The 26836-nt window shown below is 39.5% G+C and overlaps 1 pseudogene; it reads left to right on the top strand.

Annotated features, from left to right (window-relative positions):
- Positions 1 to 297: 297 nt before the first annotated feature.
- On the top strand, positions 298 to 26836 carry LOC149252433 (expansin-like B1; annotated as a pseudogene).

Genomic DNA, 26836 nt, shown 5'->3' with positions numbered 1-26836 from the left:
TATTGTAACAATATACACATTAAACCTAATTTAAATTTTAATGCTAGTTCCATAACCTGTTGTTTTGAATAGATTAGATTATTATATTAATTAAAATTTTAATATTATGTAAATAATAAAATTTAATTATTATTAATTATTAATAATTTTATATTAGCAATATTATTCACATTATTAATATTTTTAGTCAATAATTTTAATTATAGTGTTAAAGTGAATAATTTTTTTAAATTTTTTTAATATTTATATTATTAATTATTAGAAAATAAATATTATTATTCCTATTTATCAATATTAATGTTAATAACATCCAGAGCCACATACTATAGCAGTGCAGATGGCCTGGGAACCGAAGGTAAATGCATGCATCAATGCACACAAATCTATATTATTGCTATTATCCTATCAATTTATGTACAAGGGATGATATATCTATCTATTAATGTGAGTGCAGGTGGAGCGTGTGGATATGGGTTTTGTCACAAAAATCAGAATGGAGGTGATGTAGCTGCCGTCTCTCAATTATACAGAAATGGCATCGGATGCGGTGCCTGCTACAAGGTAACCATCATCATCAAAACTATTTCATAACTTGCTACTACAAATTCTACCATAATTATCCACTTTCATCACCTGATTTTTCAATCTTAAGTTTATGGATGAATTTCAATTTTAGTGTGACAGATTCATATTGATGAAAATTATAGGTAAGATGTACCAATAAAGATCTCTGCAGAAGCGAAGGAGTGAAAATTATAGGTAATATGTACCAATAAATATCCCATAGATTACGGGCAAGGCGACCAAACTGGTTTCATCGTGAGCCTTCATGCCTACTCTCAGTTTGCGCGCAGAGGGAAAGCTAACCAACTGATCATATCATTGGGGGCGTGGACGTTGAGTATAAACGGTACATATAATTGGAATTAGTAGATTAATAACGTATATAAATACACACATACAATAGAATTCACCGAATTTGATGACTTGTTTTCAGGATACCTTGCCAATACGAGGGCTACAATCTCATGTTTAAGATCGATAGCAGTAGCAACTTTCCAGAGTGTTTGGCATTGATATTTTTGTATCAGGTAAGCCAAAAAGACGTTCTGGCTATTCAAGGTAGACAGGTAGTTATTTACATAATAATCAACTTATTTCTCTTTGCATTCCTACTTATCTATGGTAATTAAATTAGTCCTCCCAATTAAAAAGAAAATTCATGGTGATGAGCACAACAATCAGATATATTTTTATTTATTTATTTCTTAGTGCAAAAAAAGCATAATTTTATATTAATATCAGAATAATGAGATGTACATATGCCATCTAATGTTCAAACATAAGTCTTTCTAGAAATGTTGGAATATACAAATCACCTTTGTGATGATAATTTCTGCAGTACAAGGGGAGAAGTCCATATACAACAAGTAAAACCTTTTATAAGAAAAAAGAAATATTCAAGAAACATATCTGAATTGGCAGAGGTAAGAGGGTAGCTGTAGATACAAGCGCCCTACATCAAAAAATAATAAGTTAGTGCATATATTCACTGATATATTATGTGGGAAAAAACTCGATATGAAAATAGATAAAACCGATGCCACATCGGACAGTAAAAAGATGCCAACATGATATGAGGATTATGTAATAGTAAAAATGACAACACCATCTAACGAGGGAGAGACAGAGTTCAGCATGGATTTGTCGAGTCCATCCTCATAGAGGACACTGTTTATGCCCTATGGCTAGGCATCCATGTACAAACAGAACAACAGTCTTTCATTAGTGCCGCAAAAAGCTATATTTCACATTTAATAACCCATAATCAATACGTCATCGACAAAGAAACCATGTGAGATGTTGATATTATTACCTATTGGTGGGCCCCATTATTGCAGCAATAATGCTGCAACTCCTGGAACTTCCTTCTTTAATTTTATCAACCCGGTAATTCGTAACAAACTTCGAAGCGACGGTGCTGTATGCACAAGTACTAGCTCTTGCCGCAGCTGTCACTTGGTCAGCTGGCACAAGTCCGTTAGGAGCTTAAGCCAACTTCTATGAGCTCTCAGAAGAAGTTTTTTAACTGATGGATGAAAGCTAACTCAAAGAAGGCTAATCTGCTTGAAGAAAGAAACTGAAAGCGGAAAGGAAATGCAAACCCTAGCAAACCCTAATTTTACCAGCTAGCCCTACTGATGCGAAAAAGAGGATGCAAGCTACTGAAAGAGATGCCATTGACTTCTAGGAAGGTAAAATGCATGTGTCTAAGTTATCACTATCTGAAGAAAACATCTTTTTGTATTTTTGAATAAGTTGTTAGTTTCATCATGCATATGCTTTCACTGTTTTTTTACTGTGCAGGGGCGGATCAAGGAGGAGAAATGCTTGGAAAAGGTTGGGAAGGTTTAGAGAGGGTCTAAGGAGTTCCTAACACCCTTCCAGAGAGTTTCACAGAGTTTTGCTATCAAGGAACCTCATTCGTGAGCTTCTACAGGGAGTCTGCAGGGGTTCTACAGGATGTTTCAGGAATTTCTACAGGATGTTCAAAAATTTCTATAGGATGTTTAGAAATTGGATTTTGGAGGATGGGTGAGTGAGGGAAGATGCATGGATGGATATGGAGGTAGGATAGGGGTCTGAAGTGGCCCAGGGACTGGTGGATGGAGTGGTGAGGAGGTGTAGATGGCTAAATTGGCTTAAAGAAGGCTGAAACAATGATTGCACAAAAGGTAGGGTTATGTGGGAAAAAGGACAGATGTGAGACGAGGAACCTAGCTAGGAGATGGATCAGATGGCTATGATGAAGCTTAGGTAGATGAGAGAGTGATAGAGATGCCCTGCACAATGTTCATTTAACCGAATCAACAACGTCTTACAAATAATCGAAGTCCTAGCTAATCTAATCTAACTGTCAATAAAACAAATGAACAACAGCTTTATTTGGAAAGAAAACCATGTACATCAATCATGCAAAGAAACATTTCAGAGATCTGAACCCATAACTAACTTCTGCAAATGAAACAGTCACTAAGGATTGCATGGTCAAGCAAACTAGTGTTTTTGTTGGGGCAGCATTGTTCCTTCAATTCCAGCCCCTAATCAAATAAGGATGAGGTGGAAAAGAGAGTGTTGTTGACCCTTTTTTTGGAGCCTTTTTCCTGTTATTATCCTACCAATCTATTCTAAACATAAGAAGTTACTTTAACCATCAAAAGCAATCTAAATAACAAGCAAGATTTAAATCTAAATAGCAGATTTTATTCTAAGAATGTAGAAAAAACACATAAAGATAAACAAAGGAGGTAATGGGCACTTGAGATGGGCCCAACCCCAAGAGCTACAGCCTCCTAAGAGAGATTTAGAGCTGGTGCAAAGCTGGATTCATCTTTATTGATCAAAAGAAATGTTACATTCCAAAAATTGTCCACAAGGAGAACTTGAAAATGTGCTGAAAGCAAAGCTAATCTACTGCCTAAAAATCGAACTACAAAATGACTACAAAATGACTAACTATTGGCTAACCCAAAATGAGGCCCTAAGCCTTCTTATTTATACAAATTGAGGACCCCAACAGTCCTCCTAAACTTTAGGGACTCGGCTGCCCAAAACTTGCAGTTAACAGCAGTCCTACTTGACTTGTTTGGTTGCCCTTGTGTTAATTGATTTGGTGGCCCTTGAACTCCGAGCTGATGGTGGATAATTCGAGGTAGGGGCCCATAAATGGAGGGGACACCTTTCTACAAATCCTCTCCCTTGTTCTCCTACAAATTTGGCTGCCAAGTGCTCATTTAAACCTTTGATTTTGTCTCCAAATTGACCAAAAAGGCTACACAAAGCACACATTAGACTTGTTGGTATAATGACTAACCCAATTCACTCTATTAGCATAAATATCATAAAAAACATACAATAAACTAATGAGAATGGTGGATTAAGTCGAATTAGGAGGTTGAATGAGCCCAAATAATTATCCATTTTTGGGGCTCATCATCACCCCCTACTGAAAGTGTTGCTCATCCTCTGAGCAACTAATCTATCTCCTCATCTTTGATGGCCCTGGTGGCCTCCCTGTCATGCCAAGTTTCTGAAGTGATGTCCTCTTCTCGATCATGAAACCATGCTTTTCTCTTTGCTTCTTCCCACTGCCTGCTCCTTTTCCTAGAGAATTCTCAGCTTTGGTATGATTGTGCAAGTATATTCAATCAGATGGCGGCAATGGTGGTGAAAGGAGATGAAACCAGTGGAGGATGGAAGAAAAGAGTGGTTGCATGCCTCCTCAACAGACTTCAAGCTTCAAATCCCTCTCCATAATCGATTCTAGCTTGCCGAAAGGCTCTACAGGATGTTTCTGGTGGAAATACAGAACTTCCTGTAGAAAGTCCTGTAGCTTCCTGTAGAAGGTTGAACCATGACTAGATTGTGTCTGAACCCTGAAAAAATGAGTGTTCATGGAGGGGATGGATGTGAGGATGCCTGGGAACTTGGTAGGGACCCTTCTGCTTCTGTTGGGAGGCCCCCTTTCCGCATGGTGTTCCTGCAACTTGCAACAATTTCCAGGGATTAAACTTGTTTTTTTTTCCTCTCTGTTTCTTCCTTATTTTTCATTCTTGCTTTTCCTGTGGCTTTTTTCAATTTTTTGATTGCATGTTGTACCATAGGCCTCAGGAATCAACCGAGTCACCACAATAATTTCAGGTTTGATGTCCAATCCTTGATGTTTTGTTCTCAGCAACATTTCATTCTCCAATGCACGAACTTGATCAAGTATATACACAACCTGTCCACCAGTATCTGGCATTCCCAAAACATTTGCTTGGCCAAAATAACCCTAAGGTGAAAGAGTCACAACATTAAAGACCATAGGAATCCTTCCTAGAAATGTTTCTAAAGTTGATGGATCAGGGGCCTGCAGAGTCTCCAAGAGCAAATGAATCATATCCAAGACATGTTCTGCATTGTCTCCCCATCCTTTTTCCAATCCCATTTCTTGTAATTTGTATTCAAACTCTATATGTGGTGTATTCTTGGGGAAATTTTTAAGATATTCCTCTGCCTTTACCAAGACTGAGCATAGCTTGGAAAAAATTTGTATTCTCTCATTCAGCATCAACTTCTGGCCTCTGTAGCTGTGTGCTCGAAGGAAATCCAGCAAGGGCTGCATGCTTTCTCTATCATGGAATAATCTTGAGGACAAATGCTGATTGAGAAATTGAACTCCACTACCAATGGAAGATGGTTGTGTTGGGCGAGGAAAAGATTAATTGAAGGGCTAATGGTCTAGCTTCAATGCATATTTATCCTTGACACTTTCATCCACAAGGTGCTCCTTGAACTCCAAATATTCAGCCACAGAAAGTTGTTCAGCAGCAAGTTCATCAACATTGACACAGACATAATCCCACACACCAGGCCTTGGCCGTACTGCAAGAACAATCCATGGTGGAAGAATGATGGCCTCCTGTGTGGACCTTAACACATCTCCAAATAGCCCATCTTTGAGCATTTGAAGTTCATCATTCTCTCCCAATACCTCTGTTAGTCCATCTAATAAATGGTGAGGCTGCACAATATTCTTCCCTTGTGATACCTATCTATCTTCAGGCTCCAAATTTGATGAAGAAAAACTCGGGCTTTTCTGCTCTGGAAGGCTTTGCTGTACTTTCCTGTAGAACGTCTTCCTGTAGAAACGCTTGTAGAGCGCCCCTGCGCCTCTGAGCGAGCTTGATACGCAACAGAATCTCGAAGACAGGTAGAAAAACTCAGTGGAGGAAGATAGGTTAACCGATTTTGCACACTTCAGTTGAGGATGTGGAAAGTGTAGATGAACAACAGTTTGTGAGTTTCAGCCGAGCCTTGTTTAGTTGCTGCGTGATTTGTGGTGAGGTGGCAAAAACATGTGCTGGCCATGCAGACGGAAGTGCTGCCACAAATCATCATATTTCCTACCTGTGATCACTCCATCAATCACGTTGAAGGTCAAACAATCACCATTACTTGTTTCCCAATTTCCTCCTGAGATGGCTGAGCGCACGTGTCTTATTCACCCACCGAGTGCTGTTGAACTAGATGACGGTGGACAGTTAGCTGGCCACCGATTTTTGTAATCCCAACCATCTCATTGCTCATGCTGTTTCCGAATTACATTCATGCAACCAGAGGAATGAGTTTTAGTCACATACCTGAAGTCAAATGGTTGCTGTGAGGTGCTTTTTGCTGTTGCATGCATCTGTTTCGGTGGTTGCATGATGGCTCCTTTGTGCTATAAGCTCTTTGCTGTCTGATGTGTGGTTATTTTTCTTGTGTAGGTATCCTCTTGCCGGATATAAGCTGCAGGAGTTCGTTTCCACATTCAGATCTGCACCCTCAAGCTGCTGCTGCTGAATTTTCACAGGACCAAAATTTGTTTTCGCCATTGCTCCCGAACGATAGATCGGATCAATCTAAAACTTGCTGAGCATGTTCCTATCATCATGATGCACCTCTCATAGCAAAATTGAGATCAATGGATGCACAGATTTCGAGAAAAATGGAAAATGGCTGAAGATTTCAGAGATCAATTTCTCAGAAACCGTGCGTTGGAATCGGCTGAAACTGCTTGGGTAGGCTACTATCACCCATATGCATCTCCTCATGAAACAGATTTTGAAATGGATGCACGGATATGGAGAAAATGAAAAAATGGTTGACGGTGATGGAGGCAGATTTCTTGGAAACCGTGCATCGGAATGGGCTGAAACTGCTCGGGCATGTTGCCATCATCCCTCTACAATTCCCTGTAAAATGGTTTTTCAAATGGATGCATGGTTTTCAAGTTAAGGAAAAAACAAATTTTGTTCTATGTATTTTTTTCTTCAAAGCATTCTGCAAGTTTTTGCATGGTGAAAAAGAATGAGCTTGGGCTGTGATGCAGGCATGGAGATGATGGAGGAGGAGTTTGAAAAGTGCAGGAGGACTTCTGAACCCTTGAGGAAGCTACCGTGTTCGCCAAACTAATTTTTTGCAATCCATTTTTAGCTTCTTGTAATTTCTACAGGAACTTCCTGTAGAAAACACAGTTTTCATAAAAGAAGCACAATGAGGTGGAAAAAATGATGGAAAAGGGTGAGGAACGGAAACATGGATTCTTGTAGGCGTAACCAACAGATTCTAAGCTTTAGATTCCCTTCCAAAATCAAATCTAGCTCGCCTGAAGGTTCTACAGGATGTTTCCTGTAGAAATACAGAACTTCCTGTAGAAGGCACAAAAACTCCTTTGTCTTTGTTTTGAGTGATCCTCTTGACCTGCAATTTCCTTCTTGCAACCTGCAATTATCCAATGGAAATTAGGTTTATTTTTATTTCTCTTTTTCTCCCCTTTTTTTTTTGAAAAACAACTAGGGCGCCTCATGGAGGTTTTCACCCTCATTGTCTGCCCTGGGCGCCTCCAAGGGAGGTTTTCACCCAGAGATCTTATTCTCTTTTCTCTTTTTTCCCAACCCATTGACCGCCTCATGGAGGTTTTCAATCAATGAGCCAATCTAAGGCGCCTCCGAGGAGGTTTTCACCTTAGATTTTTATTTTTCTTCTTATTTTCATTTTTTCTTTTTTCCTTTTTTCTACCCTACCCTACTTGAAAAACAAAATCATTTTCAAGTATAAAAATACTTTCAATGGAGCCATGTGCACATCGAGTTTAGAGACAAGATGATGTGAAGGCTTAAAATGCATGTGTTGACAGCTACCCAGATTTCAGAGACAAAATGATCTGACTTTGAAGGGATCAAACATAGCTGAGGAAGAGAGTACTGCTGCAACTTAGTGATTGTCTGGAATCATGTCTCAATATAGCTTTGATATCCTTGGTCCTTTTGCTGATATGGATCATTCTTCATGTCACCTTCTATCATGACCTTCTCATCTTCCTCTTTTTGCTGATCTTTCTCTTGAGTACATGGAGGATTTGATGGTAACCATGAGGGAACTCTCTCGATCTCTGATTCTGATCTCTTCTCTTCATCAAGTGCAGCCCATGGTTCTTTGATCTCCTCTTTTGAATCTTCTTTTGCCTTTGGTCCTTCAACATTGTCAACATAATCTTTGCTTTGCAACACTCTTCCTAAGCTATGGTGAAGATCATTGAGCTCAAGAGGAGTCATTTGGACATGTTGTGTCCCAGCATTGCAATTGTGTTGAGTTATTCCAATGTGCGGGTTTGGAAATGGTGGTATGGGTAGTTGATTGGGGGTGTATATTTGAGATGGATGTGGATGGGGTTGTGGTTGGGCAGGCATTTGGGGTTGCCTTGGTGGAGCAGGAGGCAATGGTTGTGGATGAGTAGGTGGTGGAGGAAAAGAAGCGGGAGGAGTGTTGTATTGGGGCCTCCACCCTTGATGAGGTGCATTCCACTGAGGCTGTGGCTGAGCATAAGAGTGAAACGAATGAATAGCTGGTTGGGCATAATATGGAGATGGATCCGACCAAGGAGAGGGTGTGGACCAGGAAGGATGAGCAGGGGGGCCCCAAGAAGGCATGAAAGTGGCTTGATAGGGGTCATAATAGGTCTCGGATGTCCCTTGCAGTTCCTACTGATAAGATCTAGGTTCATGTGGCCTCCTTTGGTTCATATAGTAGAGTGATTCAGTGGCTCCTTTTTCCCTCTGATATGCAGCTTTGATTCCAGGCAAGGAAGGGTACTGATTCATAGGATGGTATTCTTCACAGACGAAACACACTTCTAGGGAGTGCATTGGACATTCGTCCCTAGGATGCTTTCTAGTGCACCTGGGACAAAAGATGGACAAAGCCCTCTTGGCTTCCTCTTGCTTCTTTTGGATCCACAGTGTATCCAATTGCATGGTAAGAAACTGCCTCATATCACTCTTGAAATCTTCCATCTGATCTTCAAATTCGTCTTTGGACAACGTACTGCTCCCAACATTTCTATTTGTAGCCATTTGCTCCAGAAGAATGTTTTCTTCTTCTTCTTCCCTTGAGGTTCTTCAAATATGTCTTGTTGTCCACCTAAGGGTTCTTTAATCACAGCCATCGAAGAAGAGAGAAGGTTGCCTATGTGAAGCAGTGGGGGTGTTGTGCAATCATTTTTCTAACTTATCTCTACTCCTACAAGACAAGAAAGGAACTCTTTTTGTTTGAATTTTGCTTCTTTTTTTTTTTTTGCTTGTACCTGCAAAAACTAAAATAGATTGAACTGCAACTAACTATCTTGCTGAAATGAAAATGCGGAATTGAAATGAAAGCAAGAAAGGACTAATCTATTTTGCTCAAATGAAATTGCAGGAATGAAATGCTAGGCTACGCTTGCGGAATTGAAATGCTAATCTACGCTTGCAGAAATGAAATTGCGGAATTGAAATGCTAATCTATGAAAGTGAGAAATGCTAATCTACTTTTGCAGAAACGGAATTTCATAATGGAAATGAAATAAACTACTTAGCAGAAGGTTGTAGTAGAAAATAGAAGAATAGCAGCAATCACCAATACTCTGACGCTTCCCCGGCAACGGCGCCAAAAAGATGGTGGGCCCCAGTATTGCAGCAATAATGCTGCAACTCCTGGAACTCCCTTCTTTAATTTTATCAACCTGGTAGTTCGTAACAAACTTGGAAGCGACAGTGCTGTATGCACAAGTACTAGCTCTTGCCGCAGCTGTCACTTGGTCAGCTGGCACAAGTCCGCTAGGAGCTTAAGCCAACTTCTATGAGCTCTCAGAAGAAGCTTTTTAACTGATGGATGAAAGCTAACTCAAAGGAGGCTAATCTACTTGCAGAAAGAAACTGAAAGCGGAAAGGAAATGCAAACCCTAGCAAACCCTAATTTTACCAGCTAGCCCTACTGATGCGAAAAAGAGGATGCAAGCTACTGAAAGAGATGCCATTGACTTCTAGGAAGGTAAAATGCATGTGTCTAAGTTATCACTATCTGAAGAAAACATCTTTTTGTATTTTTGAATAAGTTGTCAGTTTCATGATGCATATGCTTTCACTGTTTTTTTACTGTGCAGGGGTGGATCAAGGAGGAGAAATGTTTGGAAAAGTTTGGGAAGGTTCAGAGAGAGTCTAAGGAGTCCCTAACACCCTTCCAGAGAGTTTCATAGAGTTTGGCTGTCAAGAAACCTCATTCGTGAGCTTCTACAGGAAGTCTATAGGGGTTCTACAGGATGTTCAAAAATTTCTACAGGATGTTTAAAAATTGGATTTTGGAGGATGGTGAGTGAGGGAAGATGCATGGATGGATATGGAGGTAGGATAGGGGTCTGAAGTGGCCCAGGGACTGGTGGATGGAGTGGTGAAGAGGTGTAGATGGCTAAATTGGCTCAAAGAAGGATGAAACAATGACTGCACAAAAAGGTAGGTTTACGTGGGCAAAAGGACAGATGTGAGACGAGGAACCTAGCTAGGAGATGGATCAGATGGCTCTGATGAAGCTTAGGCAGATGAGAGAGTGGTAGAGATGCCCTGCACAATGTTCATTTAACCGAATCAACAACGTCTTACAAATAATCGAAGTCCTAGCTAATCTAATCTAACTGTCAATACAACGAATGAACAACAGCTTTATTTGGAAAGAAAACCATGTGCATCAATCATGCAAAGAAACATTTCAGAGATCTGAACCCATAACTAACTTCTGCAAATGAAACAATACACTAAGGATTGCATGGTCAAGCAAACTAGTGTTTTTGTTGGGGCAACACTGTTCCTTCAATTCTAGCCCCTAATCCAATAAGGATGAGGTGAAACAGAGAGTGTTGTTGACCCTTTTTTTGGAGCCTTTTTCCTATTATTATCCTACCAATCTATTCTAAACATAAGAAGTTACTTTAACCATGAAAAGCAATCTAAATAACAAGCAAGATTTAAATCTAAATAACAGATTTTATTCTAAGAATGCAACAAAAACACATAAAGATAAACAAAGGAGGTACTGGGCACTTGAGATGGGCCCAACCCCAAGAGCTACAGCCTCATAAGAGAGATTTAGAGCTGGTGCAAAGCTGGATTCATCTTTATTGATCAAAAGAAATGTTACATTCCAAAAACTGTCCACAAGGAGAACTTGAAAATGTGTTGAAAGCAAAGCTAATCTACTGCCTAAAAATCGAACTACAAAATGAATACAAAATGACTAACTACTGGCTAACCCAAAATGAGGCCCTAAGCCTTCTTATTTATAAAAATTGAAGACCCCAACAGTCCTCCTAAACTTTAGGGACTCGGCTGCCCAAAACTTGCAGTTAACAGCAATCCTACTTGACTTGCTTGGCTGCCCTTGTGTTAATTGATTTGGTGGCCCTTGAACTCCGAGCTGATGGTGGAGAATTCAAGGTAAGGGCCCATAAATGGAGGGGACACCTTCCTACAAATCCTCTCCCTTGTTCTCCCACGAATTTGGCTGCCAAGTGCTCATTTAAACCTTTGATTTTGTCTCCAAATTGACCAAAAAGGCTACACAAAGCACACATTAGACTTGTTGGCATAATGACTAACCCAATTCACTCTATTAGCATAAATATAATAAAAAACATGCAATAAACTAATGAGAATGGTGGATTAAGTCGAATTGGGAGGTTGAATGAGCCCAAATAATTATCCATTTTTGGGGCTCATCACCTATCTCGAGAGCTTGAAATTGATCTTGTTCGACAGCCTTTGAGATGTGCAAGCTGAGACCATCCATAGCAAGAATGAATAACAAAGTCGAAAGCAAGCATCCTTGTGTGAGACCTCGCTTAGCCCAGAAAAATTTAGAAGGATACCCGTTTATGATCACCGAATAATCAACATTGATAACACATGCCATAATCCAGTCCACACACTTTGATTGTAAACCTATTTTAAAAAGGACAAGCCTGAGGTATCCCCAATCAAGACTGTCAAAAGATTTTTTGAGATCAACCCGTAGAATAGCAGCATTAAAGTTTTTTGTATGGATAGCATGCAGACATTCCTGTGCATTTGCAACCACGTCATGAATTTGACGACCTTTCAAAAAACCATGTTGTTGTGGGGATATATGGCAAGAGAGACTGTCCCTCAGACGACTTGCTATGGTTTTGGAGATAATCTTATAGGTAAGATTGCATAGTGAGATAGGCTTGTAGTCATCAAAACAATTTGGAGGATTGCGCTTCGAGATGAGAGCAATGTAGGTCAACATGATGCGGTGGTGTACATATTGAGTTATTCTATATTCCTCCACCATATGAATGAGATCCTGTTTGAAAAGATAAAAAAAATGTGTGAACAACTCCACGGTCCACCCATCTAGTCCAAGATTTTTGTCCCATTTAAAAGATTTAAGGATGTAGAGAAGTTCATCTTCTGAGATGCATCTGTAAATATCCTCATTCAAGTCCTGGTCAAACATAATCAGGGGATTTTCGATACCCCAGATGAGGTCTTTTGCCACAATGTTGTCATTCCTTTCATAAGTTGTTTTGAAATGTAAGGTGGCAGCTTTTGAGATATCAGCTTGTGAGTGGATATATGCCCCTGCATCATCCGAAATTCCCCAAATAGAGTTTATATTATGCCTATGGTTTGAAAATTGATGGAAAAATTTGGTGTTTCTGTCTCCCTCCTTGATCCAGATAACCCAGCTATTCAGGAACCAAGAGGCTTCTTCAATATCTAAGACACGATCTCTTTTAATCTCTAGTTCTCGAATGTGAATTCGGATGGAAGCAAGAAGGTTGTCGAAGGCCATAAGTGGGAGAAGGGTATCATTTTCACTTTGAATACCCCTGATTTCTCTTTTCATAGATATATTTTTATTTTTCTGCCAAGATATCACCACCCCATGGAGAGACTATAGTTTATCAAGGATATGATCCATGGGTGAGGAACCAGTAACACTCCCACAGTTCCAAGATTCCCAAACCAGAGTGATGAAATCCAAATCTTCTAACCAAATTCTGTTAAATTTGAAAGGTATTCCAGGACGCACTAGAGGCTTCTTTCAAGCCATAGTAATAGGCCTGTGGTCGGATAAGAAATTACTGATGATGTTTTTCTGTACCTCCCCCAGATGGTCAATCAAATTTTCATGAATTAAAAAGCGATCTAGTCTCTTGGTGACATACGATGCAACTTCCTACCCATTGTCCCAAGCAGGGACCATAACCTCTGGACAGATGTCTATAAATTGTATGTAAGAAGGGCGTACCTAAACATTCCCGCTAGTGGATAAAGTCTTTTGGTTCGACCCCAAGTTTCCTCCAGGGAGATAGTACAACTCAAATCTCCCATGATGATGAGGGAGGTAAGTTGCATAATCCCGGAGGAGAAAAGGCGATCCCAAAAAATGGCCTGATCCTTGTAAGGAGCATATGTATTTAGAATATGTATGCATCCTTCCAAGCCCTAGATGTGACCCTCAAGTAGAATTCCCGTGAAACAACTGTAAGCTTTGAGATAGACCCATATAGGGTCCCAGATTGCCACAAAACCACCAAAGAGCCCAACAACCGTGGTGGCAGGTATGTGCCAATTTGGGAACATTTTCCTGAAATATAATATAACATGCAGGACATAGTGCATAGATTCTTGTAGAAAAATGATAGAAGGACGAAGGGAGAAAAAAATACTCTTGAGGGATCGAAATTTCGAGGAAGCCCCCAATCCCTGTATATTTAGGGAAAGGATGAATGTCATGGGCATGCCATCTCGATTTGCTGTGCTCTAAGGCCCCGTGAGGGAGTGATGTTAGTAATAGGAACGTCAACCAAAAAACTGTCCATGGGGGAGGTGAAGGGGTTTGGTTTAGGTCTAGGTCATCCCCTAAAATGTCTGCTCTCGCGGTTTTGAGTGCGTCTGACAGTAATGTTACAAGCTGATGTAGGACTGATGTGGGCAGTGGGTGATCCATCAAGTTTGTGGATGGTGAGAGTACGTAAGTCCATGGATTTCCTATTGAGTAGAAAATCCAGGTCACTACTGATAGATTTTGTAGGAGAGTTTAGTGGTGAGTTAGGTGGGGTGGTGCTGGTCCTTGGCCCTTTACACCTGTTTGCAAATAATGAAGGTGAAAAGGATGGAACGTACATGATATGTGAGGTGGAAGGAAGGCCAAGCATCAGGTGGGGTGGCAGAATATCCAGATGGGGAGGAGTGGCAACTTGAGTGGATTTTCAGGGTTCATTAGTAAGGCTAGATTGATCTTGCGAGTCCGTCTTCAGGGATTATAATGGGGACGACGGAACCATAATAGGCGAAGATCCATTTAAGGAAGAGTTTAGAGTATAAGAGCGATGCGGAAAAGTATTACGTGGAATACCTGCATGTTGCCTTCGGGAAGGGATAGCTTTCTGAAAGTTTGGTGAAGGACCGCTTCCACCATCACGACCCCTTGGGTGACTGATGATGGGTCTGCCATGTAGTAGACTCCCCAGCCTACAAGGGCATTGTGCCAACAGATTCCCAGTATGGTGGTAGTGTGAGGACCGAAAGGGAACTTGCCAAAAGTCTAATCCCTGAGACAAATGTGTATCCCCCTAGAATAAATCGATGTGGTCCAGGAAACCACCATGATATTCTTTCTCAATTAAGATCTAGGCCACCCTTTTTTCCTGTGCACCCAAACAGCAAGGGTCCATGTACACAAATTTGCTTGTAGCATTTCCAATGTCCATCAAGACTTGTTTCATCCAGAGTTCAATGGGAAGGCTGGGAAGTTTCACCCAAATGAGCTTATTTTGGGGTGTATTGTGGAGTGAATTATACCCAATGTACCAGTGGTGCAACACGAGGAAGCTCTTTTCGTTAATCCATGGCAGCAATTTGATTTTTTCTAAGTCCTCCTAACTTATAAAATGGAAATTGTACCATCCCTACAGAAGCGGAACGACAGTCGTCATGTAACCCATCATGGTTTTCCATTTTTTCCCCACCCAATCTCTCATATTTGAGTCACTAATATCAACAAAATACCATAGGCCAACTAAAGGTCTCTTCTGTAGACTTGTAATTATGTTAGCAAGCACAACATTATCCAAAGAAAGAGCGGGTGGTGGGGAGGATGTTTTAATAGAACGTTGTTTGTTTTTAGAACGACGTCCCCATGTAGCATGTTCGCCACCCTACGAAGTGTGGGATGCATGGATACCATGTGGTGGACTAGCCTCTCCCAAGATATTATGCCACATATCCAGTGAGCGTGGGCCACACCGTATGCCCGAGTTGACAGTATGCTGAAGTAGCGACTTAGCGTCCATCGTGACCAAGATAAAGGCCTCGTTGGCAGATGACTCAGAGAGATGGCCCACCATCTGGCGGAGGGTTGAAGGGACTCAATAGAATATTGTAAAAGGGAATGTGACAGCAATTGATGTAAGGAAATCTGGTAGATGGGTAGCAATGATATAGGATGAGAATAGACATGAATGAGGAAGGCCTTGGAAAGCGGAAAGAATGTCAACCGAGGGAGAAGACTCGTGCAAAATAAACCACAAGCAACCCGCATAGCAGAGCGCCGTCAGTATAGCATCCAAAAATGGATAAAAGTTTGAAGTTGACACAAGGGAATTAACGTGTTGTAAGAAACCGGTAAGTGATGCAGCCAGAGCGAATGGGAATCTGTCCGGCCAAAGTTTGGGGAGATATGGAGGTGATCTCAGAGCCAACTATTTTCCACGGATTAGAGCAGCATGCCAGAGAAAGGGTACACCGGAAGAAAGGAGACAAAATCCGGTACCGGGAGAGAAGAATCCAACCAAGAACCAAAGCTGAAGGCAAATGAGAGGTTAGCTGGGATCTAGCTACAACAGGAGCAGTAGCAACCCAAGCAAGAAAACCAGATATTACAAATTTTAAAACCAAAATTCTTGCAAGGTCTGGAAATGAAACATAAAGATGGCGAACGAGCTCTGATAAGAGCAAGGAAGCTAAGTATCAATCCCTGTCTATCTATAGTGAGGGTCCTAAACCAAGAGTTGGAAGAGGATTCAAAGACGGAAGGCATATGGCCTTCACAAAACACATATATAAAGAGAGTGCGACAAAGTGCAGAGCAAAATTATAAACTTTAAGACAATAAATTAAAATCAAATGTTCAGAACAAGGTATAACAGAGGCTGAGAAAGGAAAAAATGTATTTAATGGCATTAATTTGTAACCTGCCCAGAAAAATAATGATATCTTGGGGAAAATAATATACCTGCTGTAACATCCGAAACCAGTTTGTGCCTGTATCCCCTTACGACAATTCCATAGGAACCCACATGAGAGAACCATTGTACATGCAGAACAAATTGGAGTGGCACCTTGGCAAGAGAACCATGTAATACTATATTCACCATCTAATTAGGTGACAAAAGACAGGAGTCAATCCTCGCAAAGGAAACTGATAAGCCCAGTGGCCAAGCCTCTCAAGAACCAAATACCCATGCGTTCTGTACCAAAAATCCCCTCCGGAAGCTCATTTGTCAATACGGAGCATGAGAAACATCAATATGTATGAATAGAGGCAGCCATTAGAAACTTTGTCTGGTTCAATAGCCAATTAATTTCCTCGTAGATTTAAAGGATTGACTGTGAGTGGCTTGTGAATATTCAAACCATCCTCCTTCAACTGCGATGCTAATATGATCTGCTGGCGCGTGCTTTCCAGCATCAATGGAACTCTCATAATTCCTTAGAAACTCCGCCTTGCCATTGACGTTCAATTGCTGCTGCTCCTTTGAATCCGAAGGGCAACATCGAGGACTTGGAGCATTGCGTGGGCATTGAGGTGAAGCTGGAAGGCACTCAGAAACTCGTCGTGTTGCCCACGCCCCAACGGAGCAATTTTGATCAGCCTGGTCGTAGATCTAATGATGTTATACAATACATAGTTACCAAATTCGGCCGAATCGGGCTGAAGAATTCGAAAATTCGGCAATTTAGTCTGATTCGGCCATTAATATGCTAAAATTTGATTCAGCCATTAAGAATATTGAACCATTGAAACTTAATTCTCCCTAGTGGTCGATGGATCTAGTTAGACAATACTGAAGATAGAAAGGGCAAGGATGTTATTGATGGTTTTTTCTGCAATACAGGTGTGATTAATGATTAAAAAATTCATAGTTCCCCTTCCATCCAAGTTACTTTGATGTGTTAGTAATTTTGATGTGTTATTAATTTTTACATTGTTTGTTTATGTTTTTTTAATTTTTATATTAAAAATAAAAAATTCCATTAAAAGTAAGTATAAAAACGAAATAAATAGTTGCCATATTAAATTTTCATTTTCACAGTAATTTTATTTATTTATTTATTTCTTATTTTCACAGTAAAATATTTTTTTTGGCTTATTTGTTTAAATTTTAATCTCTTCCATATAATACTTTAACTAGCGTGTAATGAAATTGGAACTATTTATTCATAATAAAATTGGTTGTAATTTAGTTTTTTTCTTTTAAGAAATTTGTAGGAAAATATATTATATGGTTTCTAAATCTTTTAAACAATTAGGAAAACAACAAGATAGTTCTAATTTGATGATTGTTGATAGTTCTAATTAAACAGTTTCTTCATACCATCAAATAAATTAGAGAAAAAGGAAATAAAAACCATTTCAATGTACATTTTTTTAAAAAATATAATAACTAAACAGTTTCTTGATACCATCAAATAAATTACAGCAAAAGGAAATAAAAACCATTTCAATGTACATGTTCTTGGCCAAGCTGTGAAGTCCACCATTTCACGTCAACTGACGGAGCATAGTAAAATCATCTAATATTTCATTTGATTCTGGCTTTGAATTCGGATGGTCATTTGGTCATTGCATTGCAGGCCATGATGAGTGTGGTCATAAGTTAAGGTTTTAGGTGGTGTATAATGGCGCCACTTTAATTTAACAACTATGTGTTCAAAGTCCCTCGTGGGATTTGGGTTGACATACGATATTAGTTTCTTAAATTATGAAATGCCTACACGTATTAAAATGAACTATTGTGGATTGTTTAAGAGCGTTCACTATCTATGAACTATTCTGGATTGTTTAAGAGCGTTCACTAAGAGCGTTCACTATCTGTGGCATATGTCTGACCAATTTCTTAAAAATCATTTTTGAAATCAAAATCATTTTTTAGAAGTGGTCGTATATGATTAAAAAAATTTAAGCTAAATCTTATTCACTTGTGGAGGTTGGTACATGAACGACTAGTATAGAATTAAAGGCTTCTATGACATTAATTTCTGTTTAAAAGATTTTAAGCTAAATGTTACTCACCTATGGAGGTTGGTACAAGAATGGCTGGTATAGAATTAAAGGCTGCGATGACATTAATTGCTGAGACAAAAATTATTTGATAGTTGTCTTATTTCTGGATTATTTAGCCCTGAATCCATGGGTTCATTTTTATTTTTTATTTTTTGTGGGTTTCAAGACTGCAAGTGATTTTTGCTGTGGGTTGGGAAAATATGGTGTGGATATCATATGGGAGTCGTTTAATGAGGCTGAAGAATTGCTCAGATGGTTAAAAGTGGCCGGAATCTGGGCAAAAAAAATTCAAAAAATCTTGTATAGGTAGTGTTTGAATCATGATTTTGATGGTGGAAATAGATTCAGCACCATCAAAAACCTCTAGAACACCTAAAATTTTGAAGTTTAACAACTATAAATTGGATTTACAAAAATTCTTGCCCTATTTTCTCTAAATATTACCTAAATTTCCATAACTGTCCTAGCAACTCCTCTCGTTAGACTACGCGTATCATATGTACCATTGGAGACATGGCGTGTGTTGATGCTTCCTCCTATGTTTGGTGGGACCCATACTATCCTACAGACAGAGTTAACTCTATAATGGTGGACAACGTATTGTAACAAAAGCGTGCAATCCAAAGAATCTCCATGATTTAGCAATGTGATAGACGTTGCATGTAATGCATAAAATTGATTTTTTAGTTCATTTGAGTTCGTTAAATGTTGCAATGTGTCATGGGGCAGTGATTCTGATTATAATTGTGCCAGAAATGGTTTTATTCCTGGATTATTTAGGCGTGAATCCATGGGTTCATTTTTGTTGTTTTATTTTTGTATATTTCAAGACTGCAAGTGATTTTTGCATGTAACAAACGGGTATCATTGCTTCTATTACCAATGATAATCCTACTCTATTGTTAAGTGTGGATGATGAGGAGAGGCTCCAAATTGAGGATGGATATTTTCTTTCTTCTCTGAAGTTAAAAGGTATGAGTGAGCCCAATGATGGCAAACCAAGAAAAGTGATGAATGTTACCCTATTCGTTCCACCTGCAAGAAGACACCACCAATTGTATCAACAATATCCATATATATCATTCCTAATTGTTATTAGCTCAAGTCTGCAAAGTTTAAATTTCAAAACAAAATTGTATAATTTTTTTTACTTCTTTCTTCTATGCTACTCTTTTTATGATATTGCCTTACGGTATTTCCTTTGCAACATATGGTACAATTGCTAGTTTAGATGTATTGAAATGATTCTATCTATTAGATGCTTTGAATGTTATTTCGACATATTTTTTTGTCTAAATTTGTTTGAAATTTTGTGGGGATTTGTTTCAAGATTGAGTTTTGTGAATTCTACAAAATTTAAATGTCTTAATTTTTTTAGAGTACTAAATTCATATATATAGTTAAGACCCGATTCAACATCACTTCACTAGGAGAGTGGGGTGTTTTTTCCAGTCATAAGGGGAAAATGTCTCAATTATGATATACATTTATCAGTTTGGCTAATTCATGGATTTTGTTCGCTGCAATGCATCCAAAAAGCCTTATGCTCATCATTGATGCCCGATTCGACAACCTATGCATCTAGATGAATGGAACACGACCCACAGAGGCCCCATGTTCCATTAGTCCTCTGGAATGCAGGTGGTGATGCAATAGAGAAAGTTTTGAAGTGACGGAAAATGCAACTTTTAGGCTAGGGTTATTAAATATCAAAATGATGTGAAGACCAATTGCTAGTTGAGCCAATTAGGGGGACCAGGAGTTCCTATGCATTGGTAATGGAAATTTACATTTAGTGTGCTTATATTTTACCATGGTTGGTCTGTGGATGACAGTTGACAATGTACTAAGGTGACAAGTTTTAGTGTTTCTGATATTGGTATTGGTTTTTTGGTTTTGTTCCGGGGTGATTGTTTGTGCTACATTCTTTATTGTTCCTCCTACATTCTTTAGGCTATAATCATATATTTACTCAACTTTTGTATACTTCTACCTTCGCATCACTATCCAAAGCCTATCTAGTTTTGGTTGAGGTATGATTTCAAATATCTTTGGGTTTGGGATACTCCTCTATAGTCCATATTGACTATCCTTATGTTCATCGCGTCGAAGATCTTCCACATTCTAGTTATCTTTATCATTTCCATCTACATTTTATATTGTATCATTTGTGACCAGTTGACATTCTGTAGACGCATACCACATGCCTTGGTGGACTGATATTCTATAACTTATTTGTCCCTTATCAATTCGAGAACAAGATTCCTACTTTGATATCACTTCTCCATCCTTCGACACAAATGGGTTGATTCATTCATTATATCCAAACTATGTTAGGGTTGTGGCATTCGATGTTGTAATCATTCATGGACCTGCATGGGATGCGAATGTTGTTGTTGTTGTGCTTGATTCCCATGATTGAGGAGCCCACACACTAGGATTACCTCGATTGCATTGGCACTGGTTATTTTGAAAATCATTATTTCTCTGGATAATTTGTTTTCCGACGTAATTCAAATTTTACGTCCTGATTGTCAGTATCGGTTCGGGTGATATTTTTCACTTGTACTTGTCTATTGGGGGGTGGGAGATTTGGTAGAGTAGGTGGGACTGGGCGAGTCCATTTATTTCCTATTTGGGATGTGGAACAATGGCGAAGTTGGTGCAGATTTTTGCTCCATGGGTACTTGGTGATGTTTTGATATTTTCCATTTCAGGGTGGCCTAATTTATGAGAAATAATATATAGATTATATTTTGGATTGATTGCTCGGTGGCCTCTGATTGCCACACTTATCTCTGAATAGGTGCACGTGGTGACGAAGGGGTGGCTGGTTTCATATGGATCCATGGGGATGAGACTGGACCATTTTCTTATTCAGGATGAACTACTGGAGAGGATGGGTATTGTGCAGACCTCCGTCTTGAAGCCTTACATCTTGGATCACCTGCGCATCACACTTATTTGGAGGAAGGCACAATCTAGGATGGGTATTCCATTTAAATATAGCCATATCTTGCTCGAGGATCTTGAATTTGATAAGTTGGCATGAGATACATGGCCGAAATTTAGGATTACAGAATCATCACCTATGCAGGATATGGTAGAGAAATTACATGAGCTCAAAAGGAATGTCAAAATTAGGGAAAGATGTAAAAAGCAGAAGTTGCGAATGGAACTGGATGCGATACATATTGAGCTGGAGGTACTGGGCCAGAAGTTGGATTTGGGATATCCATCCAACACACTTATCAATAGTATCAATGCACCAAAGAAGAAAAAACAACATATCCTCCACATACAGGAAGTGAATTGGAGATTGAAGAGCAAGGCTATATGGCTAAAGGAGGCGGATAGAAATACACAATTTTTCCACAGGTATGCAAACTATAGAAGGCAGATAAATTCCATTTAAAAAATTAAGGATTCCAATGACTGTGAGGTTCACACCCTTCCGAAGATTCAACATGCAGCGGTTGCATACTTTGAGCAGGCATATCGAAGTAGAGGCAATGTGAATATTGAGGACCAAATTTGGACATCCGAATTTCACCGCAACATGTTTGATGAAGATAGGAACAAAGAATTGTACAAGGCGGTCAAATTGCAAGAGGTCCACTCCGTATTGAAATATTTCTCCAAAGACAAGTGCCCTCGACCGGACAGATGGACTATAGAGCTTTTTTTACACTTCTTTGATCTAATGGGACAGGCCTTGACTCAAATGGTGGAACAGTTAGGATTGGAAGGGTACATCACAAATGAGATCAACTCCACATATATTTCTCTTATCCCTAAATGGAATGAATTGTGGAATTTCCAGGACTATAGGACCATCTCACTTTGTAATCTGATATATAAATTGATCTCCAAAATAATTGCTCTTTGTATTGGAAACACTCTCTCTAATTTCATCACTTTGGAAGAATATGCGTTTCTACAAGATAAATTGATTCACAATGCGGTTCCATTTATCACAATTGTTAGATTTGTTTTCCTCATTAATGGATACCCAACTAGCTTCTTTGGGCCCAGACATGGGCTGAGACAGGGGTTCTCGCTCTCCCCTCTATTGTTTATACTGGTCATGGACAGACTCATCCGCATAATTAAACATGCTTTCCATAGGGGTGTAAATCTGCCTTTTCCTATGGGGCGGAATATAAGGGTCTCACACAGTTTTTTGTTGATGATATACTTACATTTGGGATCATATCCATATATATGTGGACTTCTCTTCATAAAATTTTTCACAAGTTTGGCAGCGCATCTAGGTTGTACATGAATAAGGACAAGTCAGAAGTCTTATATGGGGAAGGTAAGCAGGAGGATATTGCATATATTTCAAACCCATTTTGGGTGAGAGTTATTTCGATTAGTGATGGTTTGGAGTATCTGGGATACAAAATCAAGCCCAATAATTATCGTAACCAAGACTAACTATGGATCATGGATAGACTCCACAAGAAGATATCTGGATGGACACACAGGTGTCTTACACTTGGAGGTAGAGTCATACTTGTACAATCGGTACTACAACAACTAGCTGTATATTGGGCACACTTATATTGCATACGTGCATCCATCATTAAACATATTAGCTATGATATTGCTAGATACATTTGGGCTAGATATGAAACAAAGCATAAATACCATCTCGTTAAATTAGACAAGATCACTAGACACAAGGCTATGGAGGGTTGGGGCATACTAAACATAAAGATTTTTGGGTGGGCACTCCTCACAAAATCTCTATGGCAGGGACTACTTGGCACAGGTATTTGGAGTTTGATCATCAAGACAAAATATCTTAAGGAGATTAAGATTTGTCCTTGGTTGAGAGAGGGACTGGTTGACAAGGCATACGGATTTGCTATATGGAATAGCCTCAACAGAGTTCGGCACTGGCTCACAAAAAGGATCTACTGGAACATGGGATCCAGAAGGACATCATCACTGGGAGGGACAAGTTCCTTGGGGTCGAAGTGTACAAACATTACACAACTGAACTCACCCAATGTCTATACACAAGGGGTATTATATTTTTTTATCAAGCCATACGAACTTGGTTAGGCGACAGGCCGATTTGGAAAGAGGCGGAAGAGCTAGGTCTGTGGGGGGACTTGGCTGACTCCTAGAGGAACATTGTTGCTGAGATATGGAATGTTGGGATATACAAATCTGATGTGGGAGATTAGATTGGGTGGGATGGTATCATTAAAAAGGGTTTGATCTCTGTTCCGATACTTACAATTACATCTGCTAACACGCATGACTACCATGACCATTGTCGGTTCATTATGTTATGGAATGTACAAATCCCACACAAGACTATTCTGTACACCTGGCTAGTTTGGCAGAATAAGGCACCCACTTGGGAGAACTTGAAGAAGAGGGGCCTACTAGGAACTGATATTTGTGTATTTTGTTGGCAGGAGGAGGAGGCCAATGTCCACATTCTCTTAAGATTTCCTATAGCAGTTCAGATTTGACATGGTTTGTCAGTCATTCTCTCCTTTGCATACATTGACCATTGTTCCATTGATACATGCTTACATTGATGGCGTACCCAGAATAGGCATCGGCATGCCATCCCGATGCTCACTTTGTGGGAGATCTAGAAAGCTAGAAACAACATTATATTTGATCACAAATATCTCAGTATTGACATGATCATAGATAACATACACACTGCGATGGATCCACTACAATGACTATTGGCTCATCTAACTATGATGTCTCACGGGACTGATGATCCTTTTATTACATACCCTGCTGGATTTTTTGATGGTGCAGAACAGTGTTTTAGATGCACTTGCAAGATTTGGATCTGCATGGACAACAACAGACAATAAAGAATCCATTGTGGGGGCGAAGGGGGGGATAACATGAAGGCAGAGACTATGGCGCTTTGCGGGCTGCTCTGGTTCGCGGAGTCTCTAGAGATCCACAACATCAACATATACGGAGACTTCCAAGCCATCGACAACCATATCTTGGGATCCTCTCACATTTCACATCCACATCTTCAGGACTGGCTTAGGTACCTCAAGAACTTGTAGGACACACTACTGGGCATCTCTATTCAACACTCACATAGAGAACACAACATTGTTGCAGATTCTTTATCTAAGCAAGGTCTCCTCGACTCACTGGAGGGGTTTCATATCACTCTGGAGGTGGATGGATGCTCAATAGATGCAGGTTGTGCGCCACTTCCCTGACCTTTTTCTCGACTGTTTTTGTTTCTGCACAATGGGCACATGTTTTCCTCATACATTTGGACTATATCTTGGAAGATTTTGATATATGTACTCGTTTTTTGTTTTGGCTATGGCTTTTATTATGGAGACATGGAATGTACGGTCTTTAGACATCAATTATTTTGACATTTCTGTGGAGCTATTAATATATTGGAAAACAATATACATTTCATATAACACATCCAAATAAAACTCAATGTATTGATTTGAGTGTCTATATAATAAAACCAGTGCTCTAGTGCTTTTTCTTATCCGAAATATATATATATATATATATATATATATATATATATATATATAATTAACAAAAATAAAAATCTGAAAAAACAATTACAAATTCAAACCAAAAACTCTGAAGATTAAACAACGCCTTTTATTCAGCAAATTGTACATGCGATTTTTACACAAACTAGCAACCAACAACGCAAGTGGTGTAGTTAGTTGGTGAGCAAATATTCAGTGGACACATAATTATATCATAAAGGAGAACATTGCCGGAGTCGTAAATTGCAACTACCCTCTCGTTGGGTGCTATTACATTGGCGGCCTTCATCCACTCGTCGCGGTTCCGATCGTGGCCACTGAAGGTGTTACCGCCTCCCACGCAACTCAGTGGCTCAGCACATTGCTTTCCACATTCCGCATGTGCAAATCCGGAATGACATGATTGTTCCGTAAATCCGGAAACCTAACTTTGCAAAAGCCAAGCTTGGCGAGTTTACTGATGTTGTCGAGTCTCTTGGTGCCACCTACGTACGGGAATTTAGTTTGCCGTGGCTACATTTATATATACAGTGTCCAGCACCTATATATTATCTTATTGTGTATGTGGATCTGTATGAATTGACTTGTAGAGTTCAACGACTTCCTCGGGGATTACCCTGAAATTTAAAAAAAGCCAGCGGTTTTGCTATAACAATTTGACGGCTTCCAATATAAAAATGCCCGCAGATTTCCATGCTTGGAAGGTAAACGATCATTAGTGGAATTCCATGCCGTCGCAGTTTATCCATACAATTTGACTTTCCCTTCATTTATCCATGGTGTGGGTTTGTTACCTTTAAATACTCTCCTTAATCGTACATTTAATTATCAACAATCACAGCTTTCTTACTCAATCAGAGTATTCTCTCTAAGCATTTGTCCCTCGTCTTGTATTTACTTACAGATGCTCTTACAGCCTGCTACTTTGCATTCTGTTATTGCAGAACCTTGTCATGTGTCTCGGCACAAGAGAACCGTACGTAACATCAAGAGCCGCATACTATAGCAGTGCAGATGGCCTGGGAACCGAAGGTAAATGCATGCATCAATGCACACAAATCTATATATATGTACGAGGGATGATATATGTATCTATTAATGTGACTGCAGGTGGAGCGTGTGGATATGGGTTCTTTGTCAGAAATCTGAATGGAGGTGATGTAGCTGCTGTCGCTCAGTTATACAGAAATGGAACCGGATGCGGTGCCTGCTACAAGGTAACCATCATCATCAAAACTATTTCATAACTGGCTACTACAAATTCTACTATAATTATCCACCTTCATCACCTGATTTTTCAATCTTAAGTTTATGGACGAATTTCAATTTTAGTGTGACAAATTCATATTGATGAAAATTATAGGTAAGATGTACCAATAAAGATCTCTGCAGAAGCGAAGGAGTGAAAATTGTTGTGACAGATTATGGGCAAGGCGACCGAACTGATTTCATCATGAGCCTTCATGGGTATTCGAAGCTTGGCCGTCCAGACAAAGTTAGCCAACTCATATCGTTGGGTGTGGTGGACATCGAGTATAAACGGTACATAGAATAGGAATTAGTAGATTAATAACGTATATAAATACACACAGACACACAGTTGAATATTTCAACCAATTTGATGACTTGATTTCAGGATACCTTGCCAATATGAGGGCTACAATCTCATGTTTAAGATCGATAGCAGTAGCAACTTTCCAGAGTACTTGGCCAAAAAGACGTTCTGGCTATTCAAGTCAGACAGGTAGTTATTTCCATAATTATAAACTTATTTCTCTTTGCATTCCTAGTTATCTATGCTAACTAAATTAGTCTTCCTAATTAAAAAAAAGTTCATTGACAATTACCGAGCCCGGTTGCAGATGTAATGATGTAATATAATGTAATGTAATGCAACGCAGGAGGAATCGTACGACTGGAAAGCTATGTACCGAAGCCACGGGGCCGTGTGGGACGTAGTAACACCTCCGAGGGGCGCTCTTTCTCTTCGTTTTCTGGTTAGTGATGGGAAGAGAGAGGAATGGGTGTCGAGCGCCCATGTAATACCGGCTAACTGGAAGGCAGGGGCCATATACGACTCCGGCATTCAGCTCAATTAA

This window comes from Pinus tabuliformis, chromosome 7 (genome assembly GCF_031772625.1).
Source record: "Pinus tabuliformis cultivar Carrire ecotype Pingquan chromosome 7, CPIR1, whole genome shotgun sequence".
Classification (NCBI taxonomy): Eukaryota; Viridiplantae; Streptophyta; class Pinopsida; order Pinales; family Pinaceae; genus Pinus; species Pinus tabuliformis.
The sequence above is the reverse complement of the archived record's forward strand: the minus strand, read 5'-3'. Positions and strand labels throughout refer to the sequence as shown.